The sequence below is a fragment of the Anabrus simplex genome, chromosome 12, assembly GCF_040414725.1.
Source record: "Anabrus simplex isolate iqAnaSimp1 chromosome 12, ASM4041472v1, whole genome shotgun sequence".
Lineage (NCBI taxonomy): Eukaryota > Metazoa > Arthropoda > Insecta > Orthoptera > Tettigoniidae > Anabrus > Anabrus simplex.
The window spans coordinates 87991504-88018527 of NC_090276.1; the positions used below are offsets into that span (position 1 = coordinate 87991504).

Below are 27024 nucleotides of genomic sequence, written 5' to 3' on the forward strand. Positions count from 1 at the left end.
TCACTGATACTTTAAACTATTTACCCCAAGTACAGGTCATTGAACGTAGAAATTCAAACAAAATAAACATTGAGTTTCCGTATATCTTTTTTGTTTGTTAGGGTGATCCAGCTGTCAACCTCCACGACGCCTGGGTATATCGCCAGGCTAAAGGTTTCTGTTTTGTCAGTACGCACTTCAAGCTAGTCCAGTCTACACTCCGATGCACGCATGCTATAGATTTCCCGTTAAGACCTCGCTCAGCCTTTCGAGGTAGTTCGGGACAAATCAGGTGAGAAACTTTAAGACAGAGCGAATGGCTCACGTAGCTGTCAGTTTGTAATCGGGAGATAGTGGACAGACCTAGAGATGGTCTTCCGTGGTTTCCCATTTTCACACCAGACTGTACCTTAATTAAAGCCACGGTCGCTCCCTTTCCTTACCTATGCTATCGTCGCCATAACACCTACCTATCTGTGTCGTTGCGACGTAAAGCAAATAATGAAAAAAAGGAACTTAAAAATGTTTCGTGTGGTTGGCACAAAATAAATAATATCCTTTATTTCTTCAGATCATTGTGATCTCTTCTTGGTTTTAGTGTAGCTAGCACTGGCATGAAGGAGAATGTGGACCAGAAAAGCATCGAATAGCACTTGGCCGTGGTGCATTACTAATTTTGGATAAGATCTGGAAAAGCGAAGACATCTGCATTACAACAGAATCCTGCATATACAGTGTCACAGTCTTTCACATCACAACTTATGCTTGTGAAACAGGATGCTAAAGAAAACTGGCCGATAGCATTTGATCTACGTTCCTCGTTGGCCTCTTTATCCATATATTTTGTTGGATACATTCTGACAGGTATCTGAAATTTTATGTTCTTGTAATCTTTTCGTTCTTTGCCTCCGTATCTTCATCCCAGATGCCTGTGCTCCATATATTTCGTCTTTTCACAGGAGAATTTTAAATCCGTCTCTTCAGCAATTTCATGCAGATTCTCCAGCATCTTCTGGGCTTTCACTCCGTTTTGGGCCAAGAAAACAAGATTGTTAGCGAAAGCCAAACATTTCATTCCCAGACTCTGTCTTTTTTTCCACTTCCAGATCTACAGTATATCCCAGGTTCCCTTTATTTTCTCTCGTACAATGTTGAAAGGGATCACCGTTCGGCAATAATCCGTTTCCTTTTCTGACTCCTGTCTTTATCAGTCTTCTTATTGTTCTTCTTATTATTATCATCCACGTGGTGAGTAAGAGACGTGTTACGACGTTCTATTGTAATTCCGAGTTAAGCAGTCTACGATTCGCAGAGTAACATTTCAAATTTAAGTTGCAAACTCAAGTAATAAGGCCTTCACTTAGATTCGTTTCGTTTCATCTTGTCATGTTAGTGAGTCACTGAAGTTCGCGTTTTGAAAAAAAAAATGTTATCAGCTCTGACAGCCAACATCGGCCTCGTTATGTGTGGGTATGAGTGAGCCTTTTAGAAGGCCACAAAGCTCGCGTTCTACTTTCAGCTCCGTCTTATATGGCCCTGGCTTCAGTCCCTGATTTAGTCCTAGAGGATAGGGGCCGAGCACATGGTCTAGTTTCTGATTTTATCGCATAATCTACAATCTACACTGATATTATGAAGGGAAAAGTTTATTTGCATGTGGAGGGTAATATTGGAAACCACACGAACGATTTCAGTAATTATTTCACCATTAGAAAGCTTGTTTCTTGCACATTATTATTATTATTATTATTATTATTATTATTATTATTATTATTATTATTATTATTATTATTATTCGTTTCGGCTAGCTATGGACCACGCTATTTCAACCGTTTTCTGTGTTTAGCTTTAACACTCGCCCAGTACTCCCGCATCGTTCTTAGGTTCACGTCTTGCCTGTCTTCATTTTAAGTTTTGTTCGAAAACTCTGTAGACCTTCAAGATTCTTCTTTAAAGAGTCGCGTTGCAAGACGTTATCACGTAAAATCCCCAGTTCTTGTAAATCTTTATTATTATTATTACTAGCTTATCATGGTAGCAGGTAGTTTTAAATGAAGTGCAGCAAGTCTGAATAATTGTCCACCCAGGATCTTTTAAAAGTGATTACGTTAGCTGAAGTGTTGCCCTGTCAAAATGGAGTTTTATGCGAAAACGTTCTTATGAATTTTCTTCCTAACTAGTAGTTTTCCAGGAAAAATGCGTTTCTGTTTTTTTCTATTTGCTTTACGTCGCACTGACACAGATATGTCTTATGGCGACGATGGGATAGGAAATACCTAGGAAGTGGAAGGAAGCGGCCGTGGCCTTAATTAAGGTACAGCCCCGGCATTTGCCTGGTGTGAAAATGGGAAACCACGGAAAACCATCTTCAGGGCTGCCGACAGTGGGGTTCGAACCCACTATCTCCCGATTACTGGATACTGGCCGTACTTAGGCCTAAGCGACTGTAGCTATCGAGCTCGGTCGTTTCTGTGTTTTGGCCAATAAATAAAAGAATGGGTAAACTGTCGTACGAAAAACTGAGCGTGCTTACAGGTTAGAATTCCGTTTCGTGCAAGGAACGTTTTCAGGAAAATGATTTTGTGATCTTCTAACGCATGCTTTATTCGATAAAAAAAGAAAATAGCGGATGCACTATAAGTCGTATCATGAAATGAGAACACATGCAGATTATACAAAAATGTCCATATGCATATTTGTTTCATAAACTCTTTGCCAGATACTGTAATTGCGCTTGTACGTGTTCAAGGAACATTTGGAGCAGCGATATCCATTAATGGTGACAGTCCATTTTCACTCTGTGAAGTTTGTTAAGATATGGAGCAAGTCAAAGGAAATGCACGTCTAATTGATGTACAGAATGAGTTATTGTGCTCAGTTTATTAGGTCGTGATGTTAAGTACAGAACAAAAATGACTGACAAGACACCAGTGGGAATCGAACTTGCTTTGCCTTGGATGCTCTACCGATTGAGCTATGGCGGCCTAGGTCAGGCAGAGTACGCGCTAGTCGCCCGCTGTAGGTCAATTCAAGTGAATATTTCGATAAATCAATGAATATTCACTTGCAGTCTTCAAATCCGATTTCTAATTCTGATTCATTGTGGGCGGAGCCCTAGTACTACTAGCTTATTAGAAACAGGCACGGCATTCATAAAGCTCTGGCTTCGTTCACCATCACTCGTCACAGCTGTCATGATGCGTCCCGTCGTCTCAATCGTCGAGATCGGCAGGAAGTGGAGGAAAAACAAACCCTCATAGCACAGGTGTTGGGTGGGGATTTCGAGGTAGACAACTTTCACAAACCTGTGCAGTTAAGACATCAACGAATGTTTTTTTACGTCGCAGCGACACAGATAGGTCTTATGGCGACGATGGGACAGGAGAGGCCTAGGAATGGGAAGGAAGGGGCCGTGGCCTTAATTAAGGTATTTCTGGATGTCTATTACATGGTCCATAGTCTATTACGGTAAGCCGGAGTCCATTGCAGATAAGCTGCCTCTAAAGAGTGTCTCTGATAAACTGATGGTCGATCCGTGCCCCTTTGCCGACAGACCCAGCATTTGCCTGGCGTGAAGATGGGAAACCACGGAAAACCATCTTCAGGGCTGCCGACAGTGGGGTTCGAACCCACTATCTCCCGGATGCGAGCTCACAGCTGCGCGCTCCTATCCGCACGGCCAACTCGCCCGGTACCAACGTTTCAGAAACCCTCGCTGGCTCCTCCCCTTGCAGGTGGTACGTCGCACCGACACAAGTGACGATGAGTTTGGACAGGGCTATGACTAGGAAGAAAGCGATCCTGGCCTTAATTTAGTGAAAATGGGAAAAACAGAACATCTTCTGGGTTGCTGATAGTGAGATACGAACCCACCATCTCCCGAATGTGCAAGCTAACGGCAGCTTGATTCAAACCGCATAGCCATCTCAATCGTCTGAACCATTCATATCGGCATTATTATTATTGTTATTGTTGTTGTTAATAATAATGGATCGCGAGCACCACTGTCAATAGACCTGAAGATGATTTCTGTGGTTTCTCAATTTCGCACTAGGCAAATGCCTATCTGTATTAGTGTGACGTCGAAACAGCTTGCAGGTTCTTGGATGTAGAGCTGCGATTGTTGTGCGTCGAGAGTCACGTCTTAATCGCTGTCTTGTCCTTCACCTGAATATTATAAAGCCTTCCACTCGGCTCAGCTCGTGTTATCTCCGTGAGAAGAGAAACTGCGTGCTGCCGTCAGCAGACAAGTCTGGACTGAGGGGGTTGAAGCTTCCATAGTGTACAGTATTCGATAGAACAGAAATTCAGTGCATACAAGTTAATGAACATGCAATAAAACGTTGAAAAATCTAGTTAAAAAACAACAAAGTAACGATGGGACAAGAACTTAAACCGCCGTAGTTGCTGTTAGTGGTGCACTCTTATTGTGAACACTGATTAAGCACAGTCTACCTAGCCTCTGTGCCCGGTTTCTGGAATGGTGAGATATCTGTCCGATAGCTATTGATCTAACTTATCCAGCTGTTAACTATTGGCTCGTTGTAGTAGATGCTTTGTTTTTGTGTATTAAATGAAATGAAATGGCATATGACTTTTAGTACTGGGAGTGTCTGAGGACAGGTTCGGCTCGCCAGGTGCAGGTCTTTTAATTTGACGTCAGTAGGCGACCTGCGCGTCGTGATGAGGATGAAAATGATGAAGACGACACATACACCCAGCCCCTGTGTCCGCGAAATTAACCAATGATGATTAAAATTCCCGACCCTGCCGGGAATTGAACCTGACCAAAGGTCAGTAAGCCATGGAGCCGGACTGTGTATTAGATGTGTTCCCTAGACTGTCAGGCGCATGAGCACAAGTAACGCAGCTCCTATAATATCCTCTTTGCCATGCATTCGGCTAGTTCTTGCAGGCGTGGTGTTTGAGGGCAGTCGAATACGCACACCAGCAGCACATGTCACGCGTGATCCAATTTGCACTGATCCTTATAAATATACCGTTTCTATTCCTTGTTATTTCAAAATATGAACATTGTTTGACTACAGTATAACGATAAATATCGGGTAATAAATTAACATATATAACCTGTTAATTCCTTGTAATGTATTATCGTTAATTAAAAACAATCCCCCGATAAGAGTATTATGCTCACTGCCAATGCAAATAAAAGTGTAATTATCTATGTTACTCAGTTACTGGTACCAGTGCTTCAATGGACGCGAATGCAGTTACTGATATACAAATGTGGTAAGATTCAGTAGTATTAAAATGTATCGTAATTAATATTTAATCAAGAGGGGACAATGGAAAATTATTTGTCACAGGACACAAATTGTCGCCTATAACCTCAGCCAAACGTATGGCTGTATATTTGTTTAGCTAGAATCTGCCTCTGAATTCACTTTCACTATACTATTGTGGTCGATTTAGAATGTTGACCGTCCGACTCATTAGCTGATGGTCAGCGTTGAGGTCTTCGGTTCAGAGGGTCCCGGGTTCGATTCCCGGCTGGGTCGAGGATTTTAATCGCGTCTGATTAATTCTTCTGGCCCGGAGACTGGGTGTTTATGTTTGTCCCAACACTTGTCTCTTCATATTCAGACAATATACCAGCACAGAAACACGCAATAGTAATTCCATCCCTCCATATAGGGTTTGCGTAAGGAAGGGCAAGGGAAGGCATACTGCCCTCCTGAGAATAGTGCCTTTTTTAAGTTAGCTTGGCTTTGATTTCAGTCTTTACTTCGAATTCAATATTCCAACGGAATGCAAGCAACATTAGATAGCCTATCACAGTTGCACAGGTTGAACGACTACTACAAACATTCTAGAAATGTATTTTTGTGCTTTTCCACTTTAACTACTTCCTAAGCTCGACATGAATTAGTCCCTGAGTGCAAGCATAAGCAAAAGAAAGAAGCAACACATAATAGAGATTTCTTGGCTAGTTAATAAATGGAGGTTTATCAACAGGACGTGCACTTATATATTTTCAGAACCAGTTTGATTGATGACGTTCATTAAAATTGGCTCTTTGTCACTTAGAACTGCACAAACAGTACCTGTGCATCGCAGACAAAATTCCTACAGCCATTTAGATGTTTGGAACGTGTAATTCCATCATATTGGGTATTGCTGTGCCACCAGAAAGCACTCTAAGGACATCGACCTAATACAGAGTGCCGCAAGGGTTGTCGTCCTATCTGCATGCAACGTGTCGGTAAGCGAGACCATGGTCGCCGTCACACGGTTCCCGTACGCCCGGAGAACTTCGATGAATGGATAATCAGATTGAAAATCAATTCAACTTGCCGCATTGCATTACGTGTTGAAACGGATCTCCCTCAACCTGTAGACAAGCTTTGTAACGCGTAATGATATTCCGGTTCTCTCTCTGGAGTTTAGCATCACGAATCTGAAACATTTCGGCACGAATTGCACACGAAAACACACTGATCAACACTTAATTCAGAAGCCGTCAAACGCACTAAACCGATCAGTTACTGCTATCATAAGAAGCAATCGCGCTCCACGGAAGCTTATCGCAGACTGGCTAAGACCATGACGTCACAGGGCGAGCTATGATCCGACAATTCGACTGAGGCTCGCAGTGGTGTGGTACTTTTTCATGATTATGTGACCTCACTCGACGAAAAAAATGACGTGTGATCTGTTATATTGAGAGGTCCAGTCTCACCCTGCTTACCGTGTGACTATTTACATTGTCTCCTCTAGTCATTGAAGGTCGTTCACCAGACAATTAAGAACCAGTACCAGAGAGGTTTCGACCACCTCCACTACTGTGTGCGTGAACGTAGAACGTAGCCCTATGAGGTACACTTATATTATGTTGCAAATGATTTTGTACGAAATTTTACGGTTTAAGTTTGACACTCCTATACTTTTTACACAATTCGAGATTTTTTTCCTACAGTGCTTCTGCACCGTCGTGATAATGTTATTATTAATTCTTGGTGTTTTTTCTTTTTGTTACAGGATCGACCCCTTGCAACTTAAGGGGAGACAATGACTGTCCAGTTAACTACTCATCTCAACGGTAAGTAGTGAACTATCGTCATGAATAGTGCTAAAGGGGGAACTTGGGGGAAATGAAACCTGCCCAGTCCAGAACATACTTGATGAACGCTCGATCTCGATAATGCAGATTGGTAGTTGTAGCTGATGAGCATCTACCGTTCGAAAATATTGGCCCAACTCTGGTTAATTACACGTGAAATGACTTCCTGAAAATGTATGCGGTTAAATAACTTCTTCAAGCATACGGTGTTATACATTTTCTATAAAATAGAAGATTAAGCAAAGAATAGGGAAAATTGAAGGCTACGTTTGTAGAAAGTAAATTTCGAGAAATTACAGTATCCGGAAATATTGTTCTTGACTTCAACCGTCATTTTGAGTCCTGTTTCAAAATGTCTGTGGGAAGGAATGAGGTACCTATTCAAAATTAGTAAGTACAAAACTTTTCAGTCTTCTGTGAATCATAACTATGAAATAAAAGCGACCATGTTCGTGTATAACGTTGAATTTTCAAGCATGTATTTACTGTTAAAATACAGTGGCCCACCGACTCGGCCATCACTTACACAAAGGTGTTTTAGGACAGACTCCATGCTCGAGCTGAAAAAGGTAGCAGGCTTAGGTAAGCTGTGTTGCATATTTATGCATATTTATCACCTAACGCTGTAGGTGTAAGAAACATCATTCATCATCATTAGTCGTTGTGCTCATTACTGAGCGTCGTGACCTCATAACTCCATCATTTCCTTGTTGCAACCTTGACAAGATGTCTCCATCCAGAGCGGTTTTCACATTTCGTTAGTATGACCTGAAGTGGTAGCCCAGTGATCTTCTTCGCCTGATCTATCCATCTGCTTGCTGTTCTTCCTCGTGGTCTACTGCCTTCAATTTTGCCTTGTAAAATTACCTTTTCCAAGTTCTCTCCGTCTCGTCTCAAAATGTGGCCAAGGAACTGGAGGTAACGTTCACTCACACGGGAAGATAGACGTTTCTTGATGCAGAGTTCTTCCAGAATGGAAACATTAGTTCTTTTTTCTGTCCAGGATACACGTAGCATTCTCCGCCAACACCACATCTCAAAGGCATCAATGCGCTTTCTGTCTTTAGCATTCACGGTCCAGGTCTCACAGCCGTACAAAAAGACGGAGAACACTAGTGATTCTACCAAGCGCATAACATAACGAATGAGAAACAGGTAGCTGAGCGGAGTTACATTGATGAAGTTTGATATTGCTTTGGAATAGATAAATTGACACGAGAAAGGACATTGTATATATTTCTCCCACAGCTTCTGTACGAAGGAACACTTGGTCATTTCCAGTCATTTATTTAAAAAATGTTTGATCTCCACCAGACAATTATATACATAGCTAGGCAAATTTCCTGGCAGGACCTACTGTTTACATTGCACTATGTCTTCTGTAAAGGTTAGAGTAATTTTGTTATTTTCATTGATCTGTCTCAGCTTTATCCTTGGCTTTGACAAAATTAAAGTGACTGAGGTATGAGTGATGCTAGTAATGCCATTCCTTATGCAGCCAGTTCCTGCTACGAATGGGTCGGTTGGTGCATGCATTTCAGTGGGCTTGGCAGACTGATATGTAATATTAACTTCTAGCTCGTTGAGGAAAGCAACGGGAAACTACCTCACTCATTTCCCTAGTACGCCTCTTCAGTGATGCCTAGGCCATCTATGACAGCTGATGGCGGAGCTGTTGAGGATCCAACCAGCCTTCGGGCTGAAGACTAAACATACATACAGCTAGGCAAATAATTACATATTCCAAACGTATTATGCTTTAGATCACTATCACATAATATCGCTATCATTTACTTCGTGATAGCTTCGTGATTTTATTTATTTATTTATTTATTTATTCATTTATTTATTTATTTATTTTTTATTTTTATTTTTGTTTGTCTCCTGAAAAATTCACTTCGTTGGAGTTGTCATTAAGACAGAGGTTGAAATGTAAACTATAGGTACTTGAAAGGTGCAGCCTCAAATTAGTCTGACTTCAAATAGACAGAAAACACTATCAAAATATTCGCAATAAATATGTACCCTAAATAAATAAACTAAAAGAGTCTCAAAATATCTTAGAAGTATACGTAGCTGCCAGGGACTTTAAAAACAGACAATTTTTATGTTTATTAGTTGGGTGGTACTTCGCTACGGTGACGGTGACTTTTGATTCATTTTATATGGAAGATTGTTTCGACTGCTTCGTCGACCAGTTACTTATACAATCCACAAACACCACTTGACTGTGAAATTGTACTTATACAATCCACAAACACCACTTGACTGTGAAATTGTCATGGAAGAAGACACCGAACAAACAAACAAACAAACAATGCCGTTGAAGGATGTAATTCTAAGTTCAACCGTCTGATAAAAAGACCTGATCCCTGGTTCAAGGAGTTGGTGCCCTGTTTGAAAAAAAAAGGAAGCTGAAACGTCTGATTTTCAAATAGCCAGGATGGATATGAAAATTGAAGTTTCGAAAAGAATAGGAAAATGTGGTATTTTAGACGAAAGAATCAAAAGGTGTACGGTTAAATAATATTATGGGGGAAACTGGAGACATCGAAATTGTTTTGAGAGCAATTTCTTAATCGTCAAAATGGACTGAAACCTGTAGCAATATTCTGTCGAAAAAATTGTAAATATTTTCACAGTAAAATTTGTAAATCAATATTGTACATATATGACGAAGCAATAGCTGCATTTAAACAATGAATTAGGCCTAACTTTGCGCGGTTTCATTGTGTCTCTGCGTCTGCTGAACCCCCGTCCTATGTAATTGCGCGACGCTATACGGCACACACCTCGAGATTGAGGCAGGCTAACGCAGTCCCGACTATTGTAACGACGAATCTGTTTGCACCTTTTTGTATTACCGTACTTTGTGTTTATTATAATACGTGCAGGGTGTACCACCATTGGAAATTCAGATATTTTGAGACTAGTCGTCCAAGTAGCAAACTGTCTCGTTAAACCGTCCTCTGGAATTTGGATATTTTGGGACTCGGATGTTTCGTGACTCGTATATTTCGAGACGAAACAGCTTGAAAATAGACAGTACACTCAGCGATACGATGTGCGAACGGAGTGCGAGTGGGTCGAGGACATGAGTCTTGTGATCGTGATGACGGGGCGGTGGGATGTAGGGCTCTTAACTGTTGAGCAATCGTTTACTTCCTCTTCTTCACAACTCGCAACCATACTTTTGAAATAAAATGAATATTTCCGGAGATATTTGGAAGTTTGTGAAAATTGTAATAACCGCGAATTATTCCTCGAACGGTAAAAGCGCATGCAACATAAAAGGTTGGAATTTATATTCTACACAACGCTTACCTATATATAACCTTTGGGATTTTAATTCTGAGAAAAAATATAGATTAACCACCTAATCAATACACGATATAATATAAAAATATTATTTATCTAACATAATGTGGACATGTTTCGGCTCTTTGAACCACCATCAGCACAAATAGACTTAAATAAGAATAATAACACATTTGAAAGGAAATCATGAATGTAGTAATTACACATATCTTGATGATTGAGACAAATCGAAACAAAATATTGGAGCTCATTGACAGATAGTTCACAAATTTACAACAAGATGAATAAAGTTGTTTGAAGAAGAGTTCATAAAGTCACCACACGATGGCTAAGTATATGATATTAAGGCTAAATACACCAAAGATGAGAACTTCAGACTTGAGCTGTTGCAGGGCATCCATGCAGTAATCTAGTTGAGAATAATGTAAAGTGCGTAGTTTAAAGGTAGTTGCATCAAATGTGGTATCTTCTTGTTAATTTTTCAATCTGCCCAACACAAAATATTAATTTGTAAAAGAAAACAGTTCATTTATAATAGAATGGCATGTTTCGCTGTATAGATTCATCCATATCACTTACTTGCATGCGAGCAAGATTGTTTTCGTTGCGATTATAAATGGTGACTGTTCCGAGGTATGTGTGGAACAGCAGAGGTGAAAGAAGATGCGCGGTGAATGGGTCTAACTACAAGGCCGAGATATGAATTAAAATTGCATTAAAGGTTATATTTTCGAAAATAGCAAAACTTGACAATTTTCACATAGAATTTCAAAATTTAACAAATAACAACAAGTCAACAAATAACCGACAATGAGGTACAAGACTAGGAAAGCCAAGATTTAGAGACAAGTTAACAATCTGGGCTTCAAGCCCCAATTTTTACAATTTCTGAGCTCTCAGCTCACAACCACATATTTACCAAAGGGCAGAAATCCCCTCCATACATAGAACACTTACTCCCCACTTTGAATATTAAGCCTCTCTGAGGCACTTTTACCACAAATAAAAGAGCTGACCCGCTCTCAGTTTTCTGAGCCTATCAAAGGCCACAACCGACTTTACCATTAACTGCCCTCAAGGCACACTTACAAAGAAACAGGGGTATCTTGTACCCAACCTACTGGGCCTTAGCAGAAAAGAACAGGTTAAGTAAATGGCCCAAATTACCAAGGTGAACGGAGACGTGTACTTGCACTCCTGTATGAAACTTCTTAAAACCTAAGAGGCACTAGGCCGATGAAACACGGGCTATACCCAAACTATGGAGGTGGCTCGTATAAGAAAAATTTTAAGGTATTACAGAAGGGAAGAAAACCAGTTACAAAACGCAGTCACCTCAAACCAATATGAAGGGGAGCTCGAGAGGGTAAAGCACTCTCTATCCCCGAATTGCAGTTACAGATCTAATGAAGTGTTTACATCAAAAGGCAAAATTTACATGTCGAAAAGATAGTTTACATTGTAAAGGGATTCGGACCTTTCCCGAGGGTTAAACTGCTGAGCTAGCAAGAAATAAAGATGTTAAAGGGCCATTACCTTATTGAAGAGCTGCTGTCTGATGAAAGAGGCGCTTCCCGCCTCCTGCTACATGTCCATACACTAGGTTAGAGGTAGACGAAGTGGCCGGGAGACAAGAAAATCAGCAATTTTTATACCCTCGGGGAAAATTCGAGACCTTTCATGAATAAAACAGCCACACCCACTCAATTTTATTGGTCAGTGTTGACAGTTACACAAAAAATAGAAGTAGAAGAAGAAGAAGAAGTAGAAGAAGAGATACACGATTGGTCAAAAATTAATTACAGAAATAAATGATTGGCTAACTTCAAAACTGGGGGAAAGAAAAGATTAAATTGCCAACTCACGAATAAAAGAACGAAATTTAGTAATAAGAAAACTTATGAGTACGAAATATCTTCAAGAAAGTTCCCTCCCTTCGCACCAGGGTGCATGATCATAGTTTTAGTAGAGACATCTATGAGACAATGACCAAACTTCTTGATCAATGGAAACAAAACAAGTTGAAATCCACACAGTATTGACAACTTCGTAATCACAAAATTTACGGTAGTGACATCTTCTGAGAAACTTATGAGTTGATACAGTTTTTAAAGTTCAGAGTTTCTCCTGTAGAGGAGCAAGATTGGCGTAATATTTAAAACTGCGGCGTAGGGGTGTACCGCCCGGTACAGTGGCATTATAAATATGTCCACTCTGGTAATAGTATGATGTATCAACACTTTTGTGATCCAACCCTTTCGTGTATTCCTGTGCTAGTTGGTAGTGTGTGTTTGTGAAGAGGACTGTATTGAAATAAATACCCAGTGCCCTAACCAGAAGAATTAACCAGGCGCGATTAAAATCCCGGACCCAGTCGGTAGCTTAATATTATTTGTTGGTGTTCCACTGCTCTTGCCTTCAAGTACCTTATAACTGGCGTAACCGGGAACGTATCAGTTGTTACTTAATGTTCAAAAGTTTCGAGCATCCCAACGACGGCTTTAGCTACAATAGTATTCTAGCTGCCTGCATTTTGCACGACGTCATCTCATTCCCGGACGAAGAAAACAATTACACTGCAGCTAGGTACAGTGTAGGAAAATACGGGATGAGTTTTCGGATTATTTTGTTTCACCAGCAGAATCGGGAGGGTGGTAGACGGAGATTGCAGGTACAAAGCGCATCATACTTGATTTGAAATCACCAAGATATTTTGAACATCAAATTTGTAGATGTATATTTTTAGACATTTTTGAAGATTAAGTTGTTTTAATAATAAGCCGTGTAACAAGCTAGATTTGGTATTATACTCTCCACCATATGTATGTAGTACTTAACGAGCGGTGATCTTGTCTACATACATTAAACAGTTCTGGGTCATATACATTTTGCTAGGTAGAACTGTATAATAATAATAATAATAATAATAATAATAATAATAATAATAATAATAATAATAATAATTTTAGTCAGCCCCGCGGTAAAGGGTAGCATGTCTGCCGCTCATCTGGAGGTCCTGGGTTCGGTTCCCGGTCAGGACAGGGAGTTTTACCTGGATGTGATGGCGGAGAATATTGGCCGAGAGGATTTGCCGCGCAGTCCATGCGCACCTCGTAATCTGCATGCTGAGCAGCGGTCGCCTGGTAGGCCAAGGCTCATCGGGGCTGTAGCGTCATAGGGTTTGGTTTATTGGCCTTACGTCCCATTAACAGCTTTTAAGGTTTCCGGAATGTTTTCCCACACGAGTTCTCCTACGTGCCGTTAAGGGTAAGAGGCTCATGTGTTTGAACACCTTCAAATACCACCAGGTCAGGTAGCGTATTGTAATATTGGTGTCATTGTAACAACGTAAATCGTTTACATTATTTAGAATTATAGCCAGGAATTTCACAAGCCATGTTCGTTGAGGCGTCAAGTCACTATGGTTAGTCGGTTCGAGTCCCGTTGGTCGAACATTTCGACATCAGAATGTTGGCCGGCGGGTCAGGAAAGGTGGTGATCTACAGTTTCACGTTTCAGGAACCTGGATTCAATTCCAAACTTCTCCGCAGTGCTCATATGGAATAGGGCATATGACCACAGTCTAATATATACAGTCGCGAAGCTCTAATAAGAGGAAGGTTCATCCACTTGACAGCTGGAGCGACACTAGCACCTCTAGCGGCAAGCGGTCGCTTGCTTTCTAGGCTTACGCTGCGTGAACCGTCAACGATAGACCCCAAGTGTAAGCGCAAGAATTGTAGAGCATAGAAACCTCTACGAAAAAGCCCGGGATGGTATATACCTATTTCGAACCGGTTGCCCTCTAGAAGCGATTTTATGTTATAGTCCGCAGTAAAGAAAAATAACTCCTTAAGATTAAATACATATTTCGATATTATCCTCGAACTCCTCATCGAAATAAATTGTTTGACCTCCTCCACTATTTCATAAGGATTACAATAACCTTGTCAGGACATTATTTGCATGAATGGTTCAGAAGTTATGACCATTTTAGATTGTAGTGGTAATTCGGTCCCTTGTTGTCTGCTAGCTAGTTGCCTCTACCTCGCCGCTTGGAGCGTTGTAGTCGCATCGGATGAAAAATATTAGAGCTTCGCGACTGTATAAATATTAGACTGTGATATGACGCTGTTCATGGCAATTCGTCCGTCGGATGGAGACGTAAAGCCTTGAGCAGACCCACTTGTGCTGTTCAACAGGAGTAGGTTATGTGTCGGGATCATTCCCACCACGGTTACTAGACTAGACGGTAGGGGTCATCAGTTGGGTGCGCAGTAGCAAGCCACGCCTCCTGACGTCACGCGTTCCCCATGTTCGCTAAACGAAGCAGAACAACATTAGTCTAGTGATGGTGTTTACCTTCTCAACAGTGTAAGAGTTTAATTTTTCTGTGCTGTGCTGTGCCATGGTGCGTTCTGCTGCCGCTGGTTGCTCTAACCTCGATAGACATCAGAAGTACTTAGACGTTAAATTGCATCGTTTTCCAAAGAACAGTGAAACTTTAAAATTTGACGTGATTTACGGCCTGACATTCAGATTTGCCACTGAGTAGTAATGATTTAACGAGTCAGCTCCGTAAAGATCGTGAAATAAGGGCACAAAAGCGAAATCATCGTAAGCAGATATGGCAAATTTTACAATCGCAGGCGCCAATTGAAGCAGAGAATTTTAATAATGCAATCTTGAGCAAGGAATTAGATAACAATAGTAAACATCAGTCCGCCTCTGTGGTGTAGTGGTTAGTGTGATAAGCTGCCACCTCCGGAGGCCCGGGTTCGATTCCCGGCTCTGCCACGAAATTTGAAAAGTGGCACGAGGGATGGAACGGGGTCCACTCAGCCTCCGTACGTCAAATGAGTAGAGGTGGGTTCTATTCCCACCTGAGTCATCCTGGAAGTGGTTTTCCGTGGTTTCCCGCTTCTCCTCCAAGCAAATGCCGGGATGGTACCTAACTTAAGGCCATGGCCAATTCCTTCCCTCTTCCTTGTCTATCCCTTTCAGTCTTCTCATCCCCCCCCCCACAAGGCCCCTGTTCAGCATAGCAGGTGAGGCCGCCTGGGCGAGGTACTGGTCATTCTCCCCAGTTGTATCCCCCGACCCAATGTCTCACGTTCCAGGACACTGCCCTTAAGGTGGTAGAAGTGGGATCCCTCGCTGAGCCCGAGGGAAAAACCAACCCTGGAGGGTAAACAGATTAAGAAGAAGAAAATGGAAAATGAATTTAGTGCCTTCCATGGAAACTACATTAAGAAATGTCCAGGAGATTTTAGGTTTTTAAAGGAAAAAGAAAAGAAAAACATCCTGATCTTGAAGATTTCGTTGTTTTATGTTTCGTTAGAACCAGAACGTTCATAAGGATGAAAAACATAAACAAACATACTGTAGGCACATGAATTCTTGCAAGAGGTGTAAACGAACTCGTAATGAAAAAAGAAGTGTGAAAAAATTAAGAGTTGTTTGATAGACTGATTTTGATGTAATGTAAAACAACCAAGAAAAAATCTGGTGTAAATATTTTGTGTGGAACCTATATAATGTAAATATGTATACAGTTTCCCTACCATAATAATAATAATAATAATAATAATAATAATAATAATAATAATAATAATAATAATTAGGAGTATTCATTAGGTGTTTTTAAATATTGAACATTTGATCGCATTTTCTAACTGAGGGTTTTCTCCGCACCACATTTCTATATGGCCTAAGCCTGTGGAAACTTCCTTCCCCACCAAAAAGTTGTGACCCCTAATATGGTGGAAGAGGTTGACGTTTCTTCAGGGGATTTTTAACCACATTCCACCGGCCAATACACATTTATAAATAATAACTTATACATAAATATAATATTAGGTGTTTTAATACTACTTAACACCAACAATCCACCAAAACAACGGTAAAAAGCATCCCGCGCGATTGGTCATGTTTCTTTCATTTTTGTAACTAGTTTTAGAAATAAAACTACGTATAAAATCGTTCTAAAATCACTGGATGGATAGAAAATACGAAAACCGAACCGTAAATAATTTATTTGCGAGGCGCAAGATAATTTATTAGTGAGAAAGCTACTGGAATAGTTCGTGTTAAGCACAATATTATTATATTACTTGTAGTGTTCTGAAAAATACTGAAATAAATTACAATATAATTACCTACACATAACAACTGGCAATTATATTTGACAAAACTGAAAAATATTTAGCAAGTGGTTAAATAAAAACAAGCAAATCATTAATAGAAACGCACAATTACAATGGGTCGTGTTCACTGCAAGCCCGACAGTGGGGATCAGATGACGTCACCAGCCAAAGCGAGCCTGCGCGTGACCCCTACCGAGTCTAGTAACCGTGATTCCCACTATCATATATCACGTACTTCATTTCATCTCATTAAATATTCCAATGAGATAGACGTCAGGAAGGGCATCCGGTCGTAAAACTCGCCACGAAGATTAATCTTGCTTCATTCCCGACGCCGTAGAGGAATGGAACAAGGGTTGGACAACATAGTCAGGAATTTCGCATATTCCTTACATTGTATTACGAAGTCTGATAATTTACCTGGAATACTGCAGAACACTCCAAATTGAATAAAGGAGCAAAAAGGAGTCACTAAATTTGCAATTGCGTGTTTTTCATTGAAATAATTACGTAACATCTCTAACCTTGTTCTCATGAAATATGTTCGACTTATCGTACACAGATAGTAATTATTAACTAGGGATATAAAATTCTCTTCATCAAACATCGTCTACAATAAAAATAACTAAGCGCACTTTAACAGCTAGCCGATACCATTCTAGCGTTCTTCTCTTCCAGTTCTTTCGTCGGCATAGTGGGCTGTCGACCGGTACCGGTGTCGAGAGCTTATTCCCTGGCTTGCGAGCTGATGACTGGCGCTAGGCTCTAGTTTTACGACAGGATGATCTTGTGGATATTGGCATTGTGTGTGTACCGATCAGCCAAGGCCACACTAGTTAATGTAATGATGTTAGATTCTAAGATATGAGGAATCTTGCTTCATGAGGTAGAAATCGCTGATGAAGGGGGTGGGGGCTCCCGAAACATACACGAGTTGAAAAAACTGTACAAAATTAGGAACTTGATAATATATTGACAGTGCGGACCAAACTATCACCCGTAGTACGGACCAGCTACGGACCGAAAATGGTCCAATTTGTCGAATGCTCTAGTAACGACCTGATCATTGTTTTCTGTTGTGAGGCTGTTCGCAGCGTTCAGTAATGCGAATAGGTTAGATATCCTTCTATGTGCAGTGACCATCTGATAGGTTCTCGAATGTCGCGAGACACATATATAGTTTTATATACGGTACATTAATTTTGATTCTCCGCTGCTTGAACAAGGATTCGAGAGCGGAGAGGCTGTCCTGACGTTAGCGTTCGACTCTGAACGCCTGCCGTGAGACAGCAGACGAGCCGTATCGTCAGTATACAGTATATACACACACACAGTGAGTCAAAGTGAAAATCGTACACCACTGTAACTAATATGTGTTTATGAATAGAAATGTGTACAATAATTTATGTTCACATTTTATGTATGGAACAGTAAAGGAATGTCTTGAATTATTAAGTCAGCACAGGCTAGTCAGCTTATCCCTTATCTTAGGAAGATGTAACAGATGCTTTGTCTAGTGTATATATTGCTGGGGCACGTCAAAATGAAACTCATACAGTTCTACATGGGCAGATAAGAGGGCAGTACGAATGCTGTATGTTTGTGTTTTGACACCACATTGTTTGTTGTGGAGAGCTGTGAAATGCAGACAAGTTCCGGTTCTATCATGGGGCGTCAAAGTAGACAGTCTTCGAAAGAAGATAGAGAACTGGTGATTTTTCACCATAACAGAGGAAAATCACTCCGGGAAATTCCTATACTTGTAAACAGGGGTCATGCAACTGTACAATACGTTATAAATAGATATAAAAGTACACGCAGCATTGAAAATGAAGACAAAGTGAGTGGGAGAAAAGTGTTCAACCTCCGGGAGGAACGTTGTATAGTAAGACAAGTAAAGAAAAATCCATGCGATTAGTGCTCCGAAACTGGCTGTGATGGCTGAGGAACATAACAATAAGAGAGCACATCCAGAAACTATTCGACTTATCCTAAGCAAAAGTAACAGGCATGGACGTATAGCTAGGAAAAAACATTTGTTAGCAAGATTAATAGGAAGAAAAAATTGAGATTCGTTAAGGAGTGTATAGTAAAATATTTTGACTTCTTGAAGACCATTATTTTTGCAAATGAAAGCAAATTCAATCTCTTCGGATCACATGGAATGGTTAATGTCTGGAGGAAACCAAATGAGAAGTTGAAACTCAGTATTATCAAGACAACCCGAAGCACAAAAATCATAAAGTACGGATGTGGCTGCTGTATAATTGCCCAAAAGTACTGGAGACACCTCCAGAGTCACCAGACTTAAATGTGCTAGAAAATCTACGGCATTACCTGGAAGTAGCGATAAGAAAACAGCTGATTTCGAACACAGATGATCTGAAAATGGCTTTATGTAAAGAATGGAAGAAAATAGATCCATCTTATTGCGAAAAGTTGGTACAACCTATGCCTAACCGTTTAAGAGCCGTGAAATGTGCTAAAGGGTATCCTACAAAGTATTAACTGTTAAAAACAGGAACTGCTTGAAAGTGTATGAGTTTTACTTTGACCTGTTTAATGCATGTTTAAGAATAATGTATTAATTTTCTTTGAAAGTATAAGAAATAGGAGTTGATTTACTTTGTACCTTAGTAGAGAAATGTGTATTTGTTAAACCAGAACCAAGATTAAAATAAACTAATACAGTAGTCATATATTCTTGTTGAATCCAAACAAACAAGCTTCGCTCCAGTGTATGAGTTTCATATACAGGGTGTTAGGTGTATACGTACAGATATTAAGCTAGTCGGCAAAGAAAAAGACATCTCACAATATATGCTATGTACTTTTTATCTTGTCCTATTAGTTTGCCCATAACTGAGCCAAATATTTCAGGACCTAATGTGTTTTGAACGGCTGTAGCAGGATATGCCGGTTACGTCATTCTGTCCACGCGTAGTGGAAGTACAGTAGCAGAGTCTAGGGCTTGTTGAACCTGTTTCTTATCGCAGGCCAACACATGTTGTTGTGCACTTCCCCTAAAGGCTTGGCAAGTAGCAGAGGATGACTCACGTGCCAGGCCACTTGCTGTACTCGTAAACCGGTCTAGGGTACTCTGTGTGAGAAGTACACAGAATCCTTACAGTGACCTCGAAGATACGCACCAGCACATACGTGCGAATAAAGTATTGTGTAGTTGTGTGTGATTTATAAGACGTCAATGGCATTACTCAGTGATCCAACCTGACAAAATGAAAGGAAATAGTTAATAAGTAAATGAAAAATGAGCGCAACATTTCTGTGCTGTTATTGCGACAGTCTACGATGAATTTCTGACAATAAACAATGCGAGTTGTCTATGCTTATTCATAAACTTTTCAGGTCAATGAAAGAACGGTGGACACTGAAAGAAAAGGCTGTAAGCATTCAGTCATATTGTTATTAATGAGACAGATTTCAAAAACCGTAGTTGCAGCCATGCGTGAACATTGCTCGAAGAAACAATAGCTACTGTGGATTTCTTTGCTAGATGCTTTACGTCGCACCGACACAAATAGGTCTTATGGCGACGATGGGACAGGAAAGGGCTAGGAGTGGGAAGGAAGCGGCCGTGGCCTTAATTAAGGTACAGCCCCAGCATTTGCCTGGTGTGAAAATGGGAAACCACGGAAAATCATCTTCACGGCCGCCGACAGTGGGGTTCGAACCTGCTATCTCCCGAATACTGGATACTGGCCGCAGTTAAGCAACTGCAGCTATCGAGCTCGGTCTACTATGGAATTGCCACCGGGCATTTCTAATAGAAGGCTTATTCTTCTTTTTCCTAATCTGTTTACATTCCAGGGTTGGTTTTCCCTCGGACTCAGCGAGGGATCCCACCTCTACCGCCTGAAGGGCAGTGTCCTGGAGCGTGAGACATTGGGTCGGGGATACAACTGGGGAGAATGACCAGTACCTCGCCCAGGCGGCCTCACCTTCTATGCTGAACAGGGGTCTTGTGTAGGCCTTGCGGCGGAATGGGGAGATTGGAAGGGATAGACAAGGAAGAGGGAAGGAAGCGGCCGCGGCCTTAAGTTAGGTACCATCCCGGCATTTGCCTGGAGAAGTGCGAAACTACGGGAAACCACTTTCAGGATGGCTGAGGTGGGAATCGAACCACCTCTACCCACTTGACCTCCCGAGGCTTAGTGGACTCCGTTCCAGCCCTCGTACCACTTTTCAAATTTCGTGGCGGAGCTGGGAATGGAACACGGGCCTCCGGGGGTTGGCAGCTAATCACACTAACCACTATACCACAGAGGTGGACAGAAGGCTAATTACCGGGCAGTAAGTGCCGATAGGTAATGTAATGGACCCGTTTAATTAAAACGTCCGTAATAATAATGTTACTACTACTACTACTACTACTACTACTACTACTATCTTTACGTTCCACTAACTAATTTTCACGGTTTTCGAAGACACTGAAGTGCCAGAATTTTGTAAAGCAGTACGTTTTTAAATGCAAGTAAATCCACAGACACGAGACCGGCGTATTTCAGCACCTTCAAATACCACCGAACTCAGCCGCCATCGAACCTGCCAAGGTGGGATCAGAAGACCAGCGCTCTATCGTCCGAGCTACGCAGACCGGCATTGGGGCTTAGAGTAAGTTGATCGTGCGGTTAGGGGCGCGCAGCTGTGAGCTTGTATTCTGGTGATAGTGGGTTCGAACTCCACTGTCGGTAGCCGGGAAGATGGTTTTCCGTAGTTTCCCATTTTCACATCAGGGAAATGCTGGAACTGTACCTTTATTAGACTTCGAACGCTTCCTTCCCACTTGTATCCGTTTTCTCTCCCACTGTCGCCGTAAGACCTATTTGTGTCGGTGCGACGTAAAACAATTTGTAAGTACATGCTTCGGTAATTTCGGAGACATGTCTGCAATTATATTATTAATAATAATTCGGACATGTTAAAAGTTCACTATTTTCTTTAGTGTTTTCTGACAGATTACGAGCTACGAAGTTTGAGTGGGGCGATTAACTTTTATTTTCATAATAGTCAGTAATAATAGACTAACACAGTTTTTATAATAATATTGTTAGTGGCTTTTCGACGGATGCAAGCTAATCGCACGGCCAACTCGCCCAATAATAATAATAATAATAATAATAATAATAATAATAATAATAATAATAATAATAATAATAATAATAATAATAATAATAATAAATCTTCACGTGCCAATGGAGACGCGCGGTGTCGGAATTTAGCCCACTGGTATTCTTTAACGTGCCCGTAAATCTACCGATCAGAAGCGGTCGTATTTGAGCACCTTCAAATACCAGCGGACTGAGCCAGGATCGAGCCTGCTAAGTTCATGAAACCAGTGCCACTCAGCCTGGCAACGTTTATTTTGATACGTTGAATAGGCACTGCAAAATCAGCAGTAAGCTAGAAGGTTCTCATTTACATTTAAACATGTTCTCTTCGGTTGGAAGCACGAAAGGAAGGTACGTTTAATTAATTTATGTTTATAACATGTCCCTTACTGGTATGAAGTAAAATGTTCGATGTGTTTTGACATTTCAATTCCGATACTACTCACTTTGAAATTCTATCCCATGCATTCTTTCGTTGACGTAATAAACTTTATTTACGTACACGTCAACACGGGTTGTTTCTGCATACGGCGAGTAGGACTCCCAAAAGACCATGATATTGAAATCGCACTGTGGGAGAATATTCCACGTAAGCAGTTCGACAAAAGCACTAGACCTGTCACATGCTGGTTGTCTGCTGTTCTTAGCGACGGGGATGTCGCTGGACGGGTTCCCCACCCCTACATGAAACCGGTCTGTCTGACCTTGACCTGAATAACAGCTGTCAGAGATGCGAATTATCGTCCGTGCTTTGCGTTTTAAGGGCCGATGACATTAAGACAGCAATTATCATCATCATCATCATCATCGTCACGAATAAATATTCAATAAAATAATAAAATAATCGTTTTATATTCATCATTACTGAAATAGGAACTATAAGTTAACATTTAACTTAAGAAGATTGCCTAGAGTGTTTTGTTAATTTATAAAGGAAAGTTTAACATTTCTTTTAATGCAATCTGTATGTTTTGTTTTCTAAACTGTTGTACTGTAATGTTTAACATAGGTATATTATGTTGTTCACAGGCGTTTTCGTGTACGTTCGTAAATCCGTACTTTTCTATTCGAGATAGTCTTGTTACCGTCCACCTGGAATTACGGAGCCCGTACTGTATGTTAGGTCATTATTTTTCTACAACAGAGTGTTACGAATGCGACTGTAGTACCCGCGACCACGCCACTCTTATGTCTGTGTCACTAATGTGCACTTTGTTCAGCTGTGTGCTGCTTGACTATGTGGCTCTCGTTACCTTCTTCTTCCTCTTCTTCTACTGCAGCCTTATGTCTTAACAGGTATACTGTATTCTACCGACATCATCTCAACACGCAGTAGCGTAATCTGCTGCGATTTACCGAGCTCGATAGCTGCAGTCGCTTAAGTCCGGCTCCATGGCTAAATGGTTAGCGTGCTGGCCTTTGGTCACAGGGGTACCGTGTTCGATTCCCGGGAGGGTCGGAAATTTAACCTTAATTGGTTAAATTTGCTGGCACGGGAACTGGGTGTATGTGCCATCTTCATCATCATTTCATCCTCATCACGACGCGCAGGTCGCCTACGGGAGTCAAATCAAAAGACCTGCATCTGGCGAGCCGAACTTATCCTCGGACACTCCCGGCACTAAAAGCCATACGACATTTCACTTCAGTGTGGCCAGTATCCATTATTCGGGAGATAGTGGGTTCGAACCCCACTCTCGGCAGCCCAGAAGATGGTTTTCCGTGGTTTCCCATTCTCACATCAGACAAATGCTGGTGCTGTACCATTAAGGCCACGGCCGCTTCCTTCCCTGTCCTAGCCCGTTCCAGTCCCATCGTCGCCATAATGCCTATCTGTGTAGGTGCAACGTAAAGCCAATTGCTGCTGCGATTTGTTATTAGCACCATCATAGTAAAATGTAATATAGTTGTGGCGGAATCTTCTTAGATAAGTTCGACATCTGTGGATTGTGTATAATTTGATAACTCATCTGTACTCATGAAAGCGACCGTCGGCCTGGCGTTCAGGTTAATAACTACATGTCTCTAACGTGTAACCTTGTTTATGTTTCTTATATTTGTTGATGTGTATGTTTGATGTTTATACACAATACGAGATTACAGCTGACTCATCCCCACGAGCTTGACCTGGTTCTCGCTTTACGCATAGTAATCTGTAGGTAACTACTGCGACCGATGCTAACTCACGTGACATACATTTCATCTTGTTTCCTCTTAAACCACGCATATTTTACTATTTTCTTCCACGTATTTCAGCTTTTAATGACCTAATAATAATAATAATAATAATAATAATAATAATAATAATAATAATAACGTTAAGTGCTTTACGTCCCACTAACTACTTCTACGGTTTTCTGAGACGCTGAGGCGCCCGAATTTAGTCCCGCACAGTTCTTTTTATGTACCAGTAAATCTGCCGACACGAGGCTGACCTACAGTATTTGAGCACCTTCAAATACCACCGGACTGGGCCAGGTTCGAACCTGTAAAGTTGGAATCAAAAGGCCTGCACCTCAACCGTCTGAGCAACTCAGCCCGGAAGGAGGCATGAAATGTAGGTACGTTTAATTTATTTAGTTGTATAACATGTCCAATATTCCTTTGAAACTAAACGTTCGATGTGTTTCGATAATTCAATTCCGATGCTACTCACTTGGGCATCCCATAACTGCTTTCGTTGGCGTAAGGACCTGCCATCCTTCTTGTACCTTTACGCAATGCACAACGGGGATCTACTGTATTTCACGTCCCGGCGCGCCTATACCAACCAATAATTATATCACACGCTCGTACAGGTCCCAAACGGATTCAGGTTTTCAGGTCATTTCCATACTCGCTAGACCACGGGGCTGATGACCACACATATCCCAATCCCGTAAAGGACATAACAGCAAATGAACCAGTATTAACGCTGAGAATTCGGAACATCCAGGGTCCGAAACCGATGACCAGGGTTGTCTGAAGCCCCTAAGACGGAAACTGAATACTGACAACTACGAAACCACTCTGGCGAGAATGTAACGTAACAAGGCATACGCTACTGTAGTAGCCACCTTCAGCTGTTATCGTAGCTCAGTTGCTCTTAAACATAAAACCAGTTTGACAAGTATGTTACGTAACATCTCGTGCACTGCATAGGAAGCGTTCAGCTGGTGTACGTAAACATAAACAGAAACCAGTTTGGCACGCATGGCGCGTGACTCGCCTGTTCTCAAAGGGAAGCTATTCATTCACAAGAACAAGGCATACTACCTATTCTAAAAACATCGTGTCTCTTTGCTCTCGAAAATAACTTCCGAGAATTTCTAAAAGTTTGATATATAGTGGTTCGTCACATCGTTCTCTATTGCTAGAAGAAATATCTGCAGGTATACACCTAACACCCTGTATAAATTAGCCGTCAGACGTTTGGCATATCGGAAATAAATGGATTAAAAATAGTAAGCGCTATCGTACTGCCCTGGGGCACGCTCTTAATAATTGTGCGGGCAGTGGATAGCGTCTTTTTCACTCAAATTTGGAATTTCCTCTGTGAGAGAGAGGTAGCTCGTAATAAGAACGGACAAATGTGCCGGAAAAACGAAATGATTCATTCTGTATGCAAGTCCGTCATGCCAGCCAAACTGCTCGTTTAGCTCCAGATTGAGATTGTCAGTTGTTAGTCGAGAGTTAGGAGTACTATTTCAAATAGCTTCGAAATGATGGATAGGAGGCTGATAGGTCTGTAGTTCTGTCAGACAGGGGTTTAGTTTCCAAGTAGGCTGAAAAATGTGCGAAGCGCAAGACAATACTAAATAACGTAGTTCATGGGACGGTTGTTTAGAAATGTTGCTGAAATCCCGTCGAGGCCTGGGTTTTTTCTGTTTTCCAGCCTCTTTATGTATGACGTGACTTCAGCAGGAGTAACGAATTTGAATTCCATAGGTGGGTGAGCAAAGATACTCACACAAGTCTCGCCAAACCTCGGTGTGCAGTATTCCCTCGAAGCGACGCATTCTACGACGGAGCCACAGTGGGGAGGCGATGAGTCATACCATTGCTTCTTATACGGAAGTCTTGGCGCGGGTAGTCTCGTCGGCAGTCGCAATGAGAGAGTGGGCTATTCAAGCGCAAGTGTTCTGTAGTGATTTCATTGTCTCCATTTTGGCGTAACAAAGCAGTGTTTATTTCTTCATTTTCAAATTTACTCGTTGAATAAATAATTGAACTTAACTGTCATTTTTGTTTCCATTGAATTTGTTCAGAGAGGATGGTTACCTAGTTGTACGTCCTCTTCAAACATAAATCAATCACTATGCTGGCAAACTGGCTTGGTTCTTGGCACCGGCTACGACAAAGTCTCCGTCTGATTTATGGCGGTGCTGAGTTCTAGATGTTACGAAAGATGCTACTGTTGCAGTAGCACTTACAGGCCCAGTAAGGAAGCAGTGGTGAACTACCTCACTCCACCAGCCTGTGGCTTCAAGGCTGGACAGATAGGCAGACAATGCTAATGGACATTTACTTTTCAAGTACTGTATTTGAAGTTCTAGACATACTTCCCCCCCCCCCCCCTTGATATTCACAAATCAGGAACATGGAGAGGCAGATACTGTGTCCTAGCTCAGTGGGCCGGAGATTTTAACTGTGTGTAGTTAATTCGTCTGGCTCGGAGACTGCGTATTTGTCACTACCAACCACCACAGAAACACGCAATGATGACCGAGTGAGTGGTTGTGCCGTAGCTGTCACCTTGCATTCGGAACCTCACTGTCGACTCTGTCCGTGGTTTCCCATTTTCACACCAGGAAAATGCTGTGGTTGTACCTCTATTAAGTCTACGCCCACTTCCTTCCAGCTCCTACCCTTTCTAATCCATAGTCGCCATCTCTGTCGGTGCGACGTAAAGCAAATTGTAAAAAATAATTACTCGCAATGACTGTAAAACTGGGTGAGGTCCACATGTGCAACACAGATCTGACGTGGGAAAGGCGGCGAAGGAAGAAGGTAAAGAATGTATCGCTTTTATTGCCAGTCGACTGTCCCCAGTTTGGTGCTCTGAAGAGCTCCACTCATTTCGAAGAGTATACAAGTACTATTCGCGCACCTTTTGGTGATAGATGGGCACCCTAGTGCTGAATCGGTCGACCTCAGTTATCTTCGAGATTCGTATTGGCAATCTCTGAAACACAAACTATGGATCGCTTATGCATCGCTGTGCGATACCTGGCGTACACTTTACGTACTAGTACTGTTGTTGTTTACACCGCAAAGCCAAACAATAGAATTCTTGCTAGGAACAAGATTCACATCGAGAAATGTTATATAATGTTACTAGCTGATGTACCCGTGCTTCGCTACGGGATTATCAGAAAGACTGACTTTGTGG

At 41.4% G+C, this 27024-nt stretch overlaps 1 protein-coding gene across 6 annotated transcripts in view; it reads left to right on the forward strand.

Annotated features, from left to right (window-relative positions):
- Mical (Molecule interacting with CasL) overlaps window positions 1–27024 on the forward strand; it is a 688331-nt gene that overhangs the window by 201449 nt on the left and 459858 nt on the right. For all 6 annotated transcript variants that reach the window (XM_067156726.2, XM_067156729.2, XM_067156731.2 and 3 more), the window contains exon 3: window positions 6979–7039. The gene's annotated coding sequence lies outside the window, so the exon portion shown is untranslated. The remainder of the gene's footprint in view (window positions 1–6978; window positions 7040–27024) is intronic.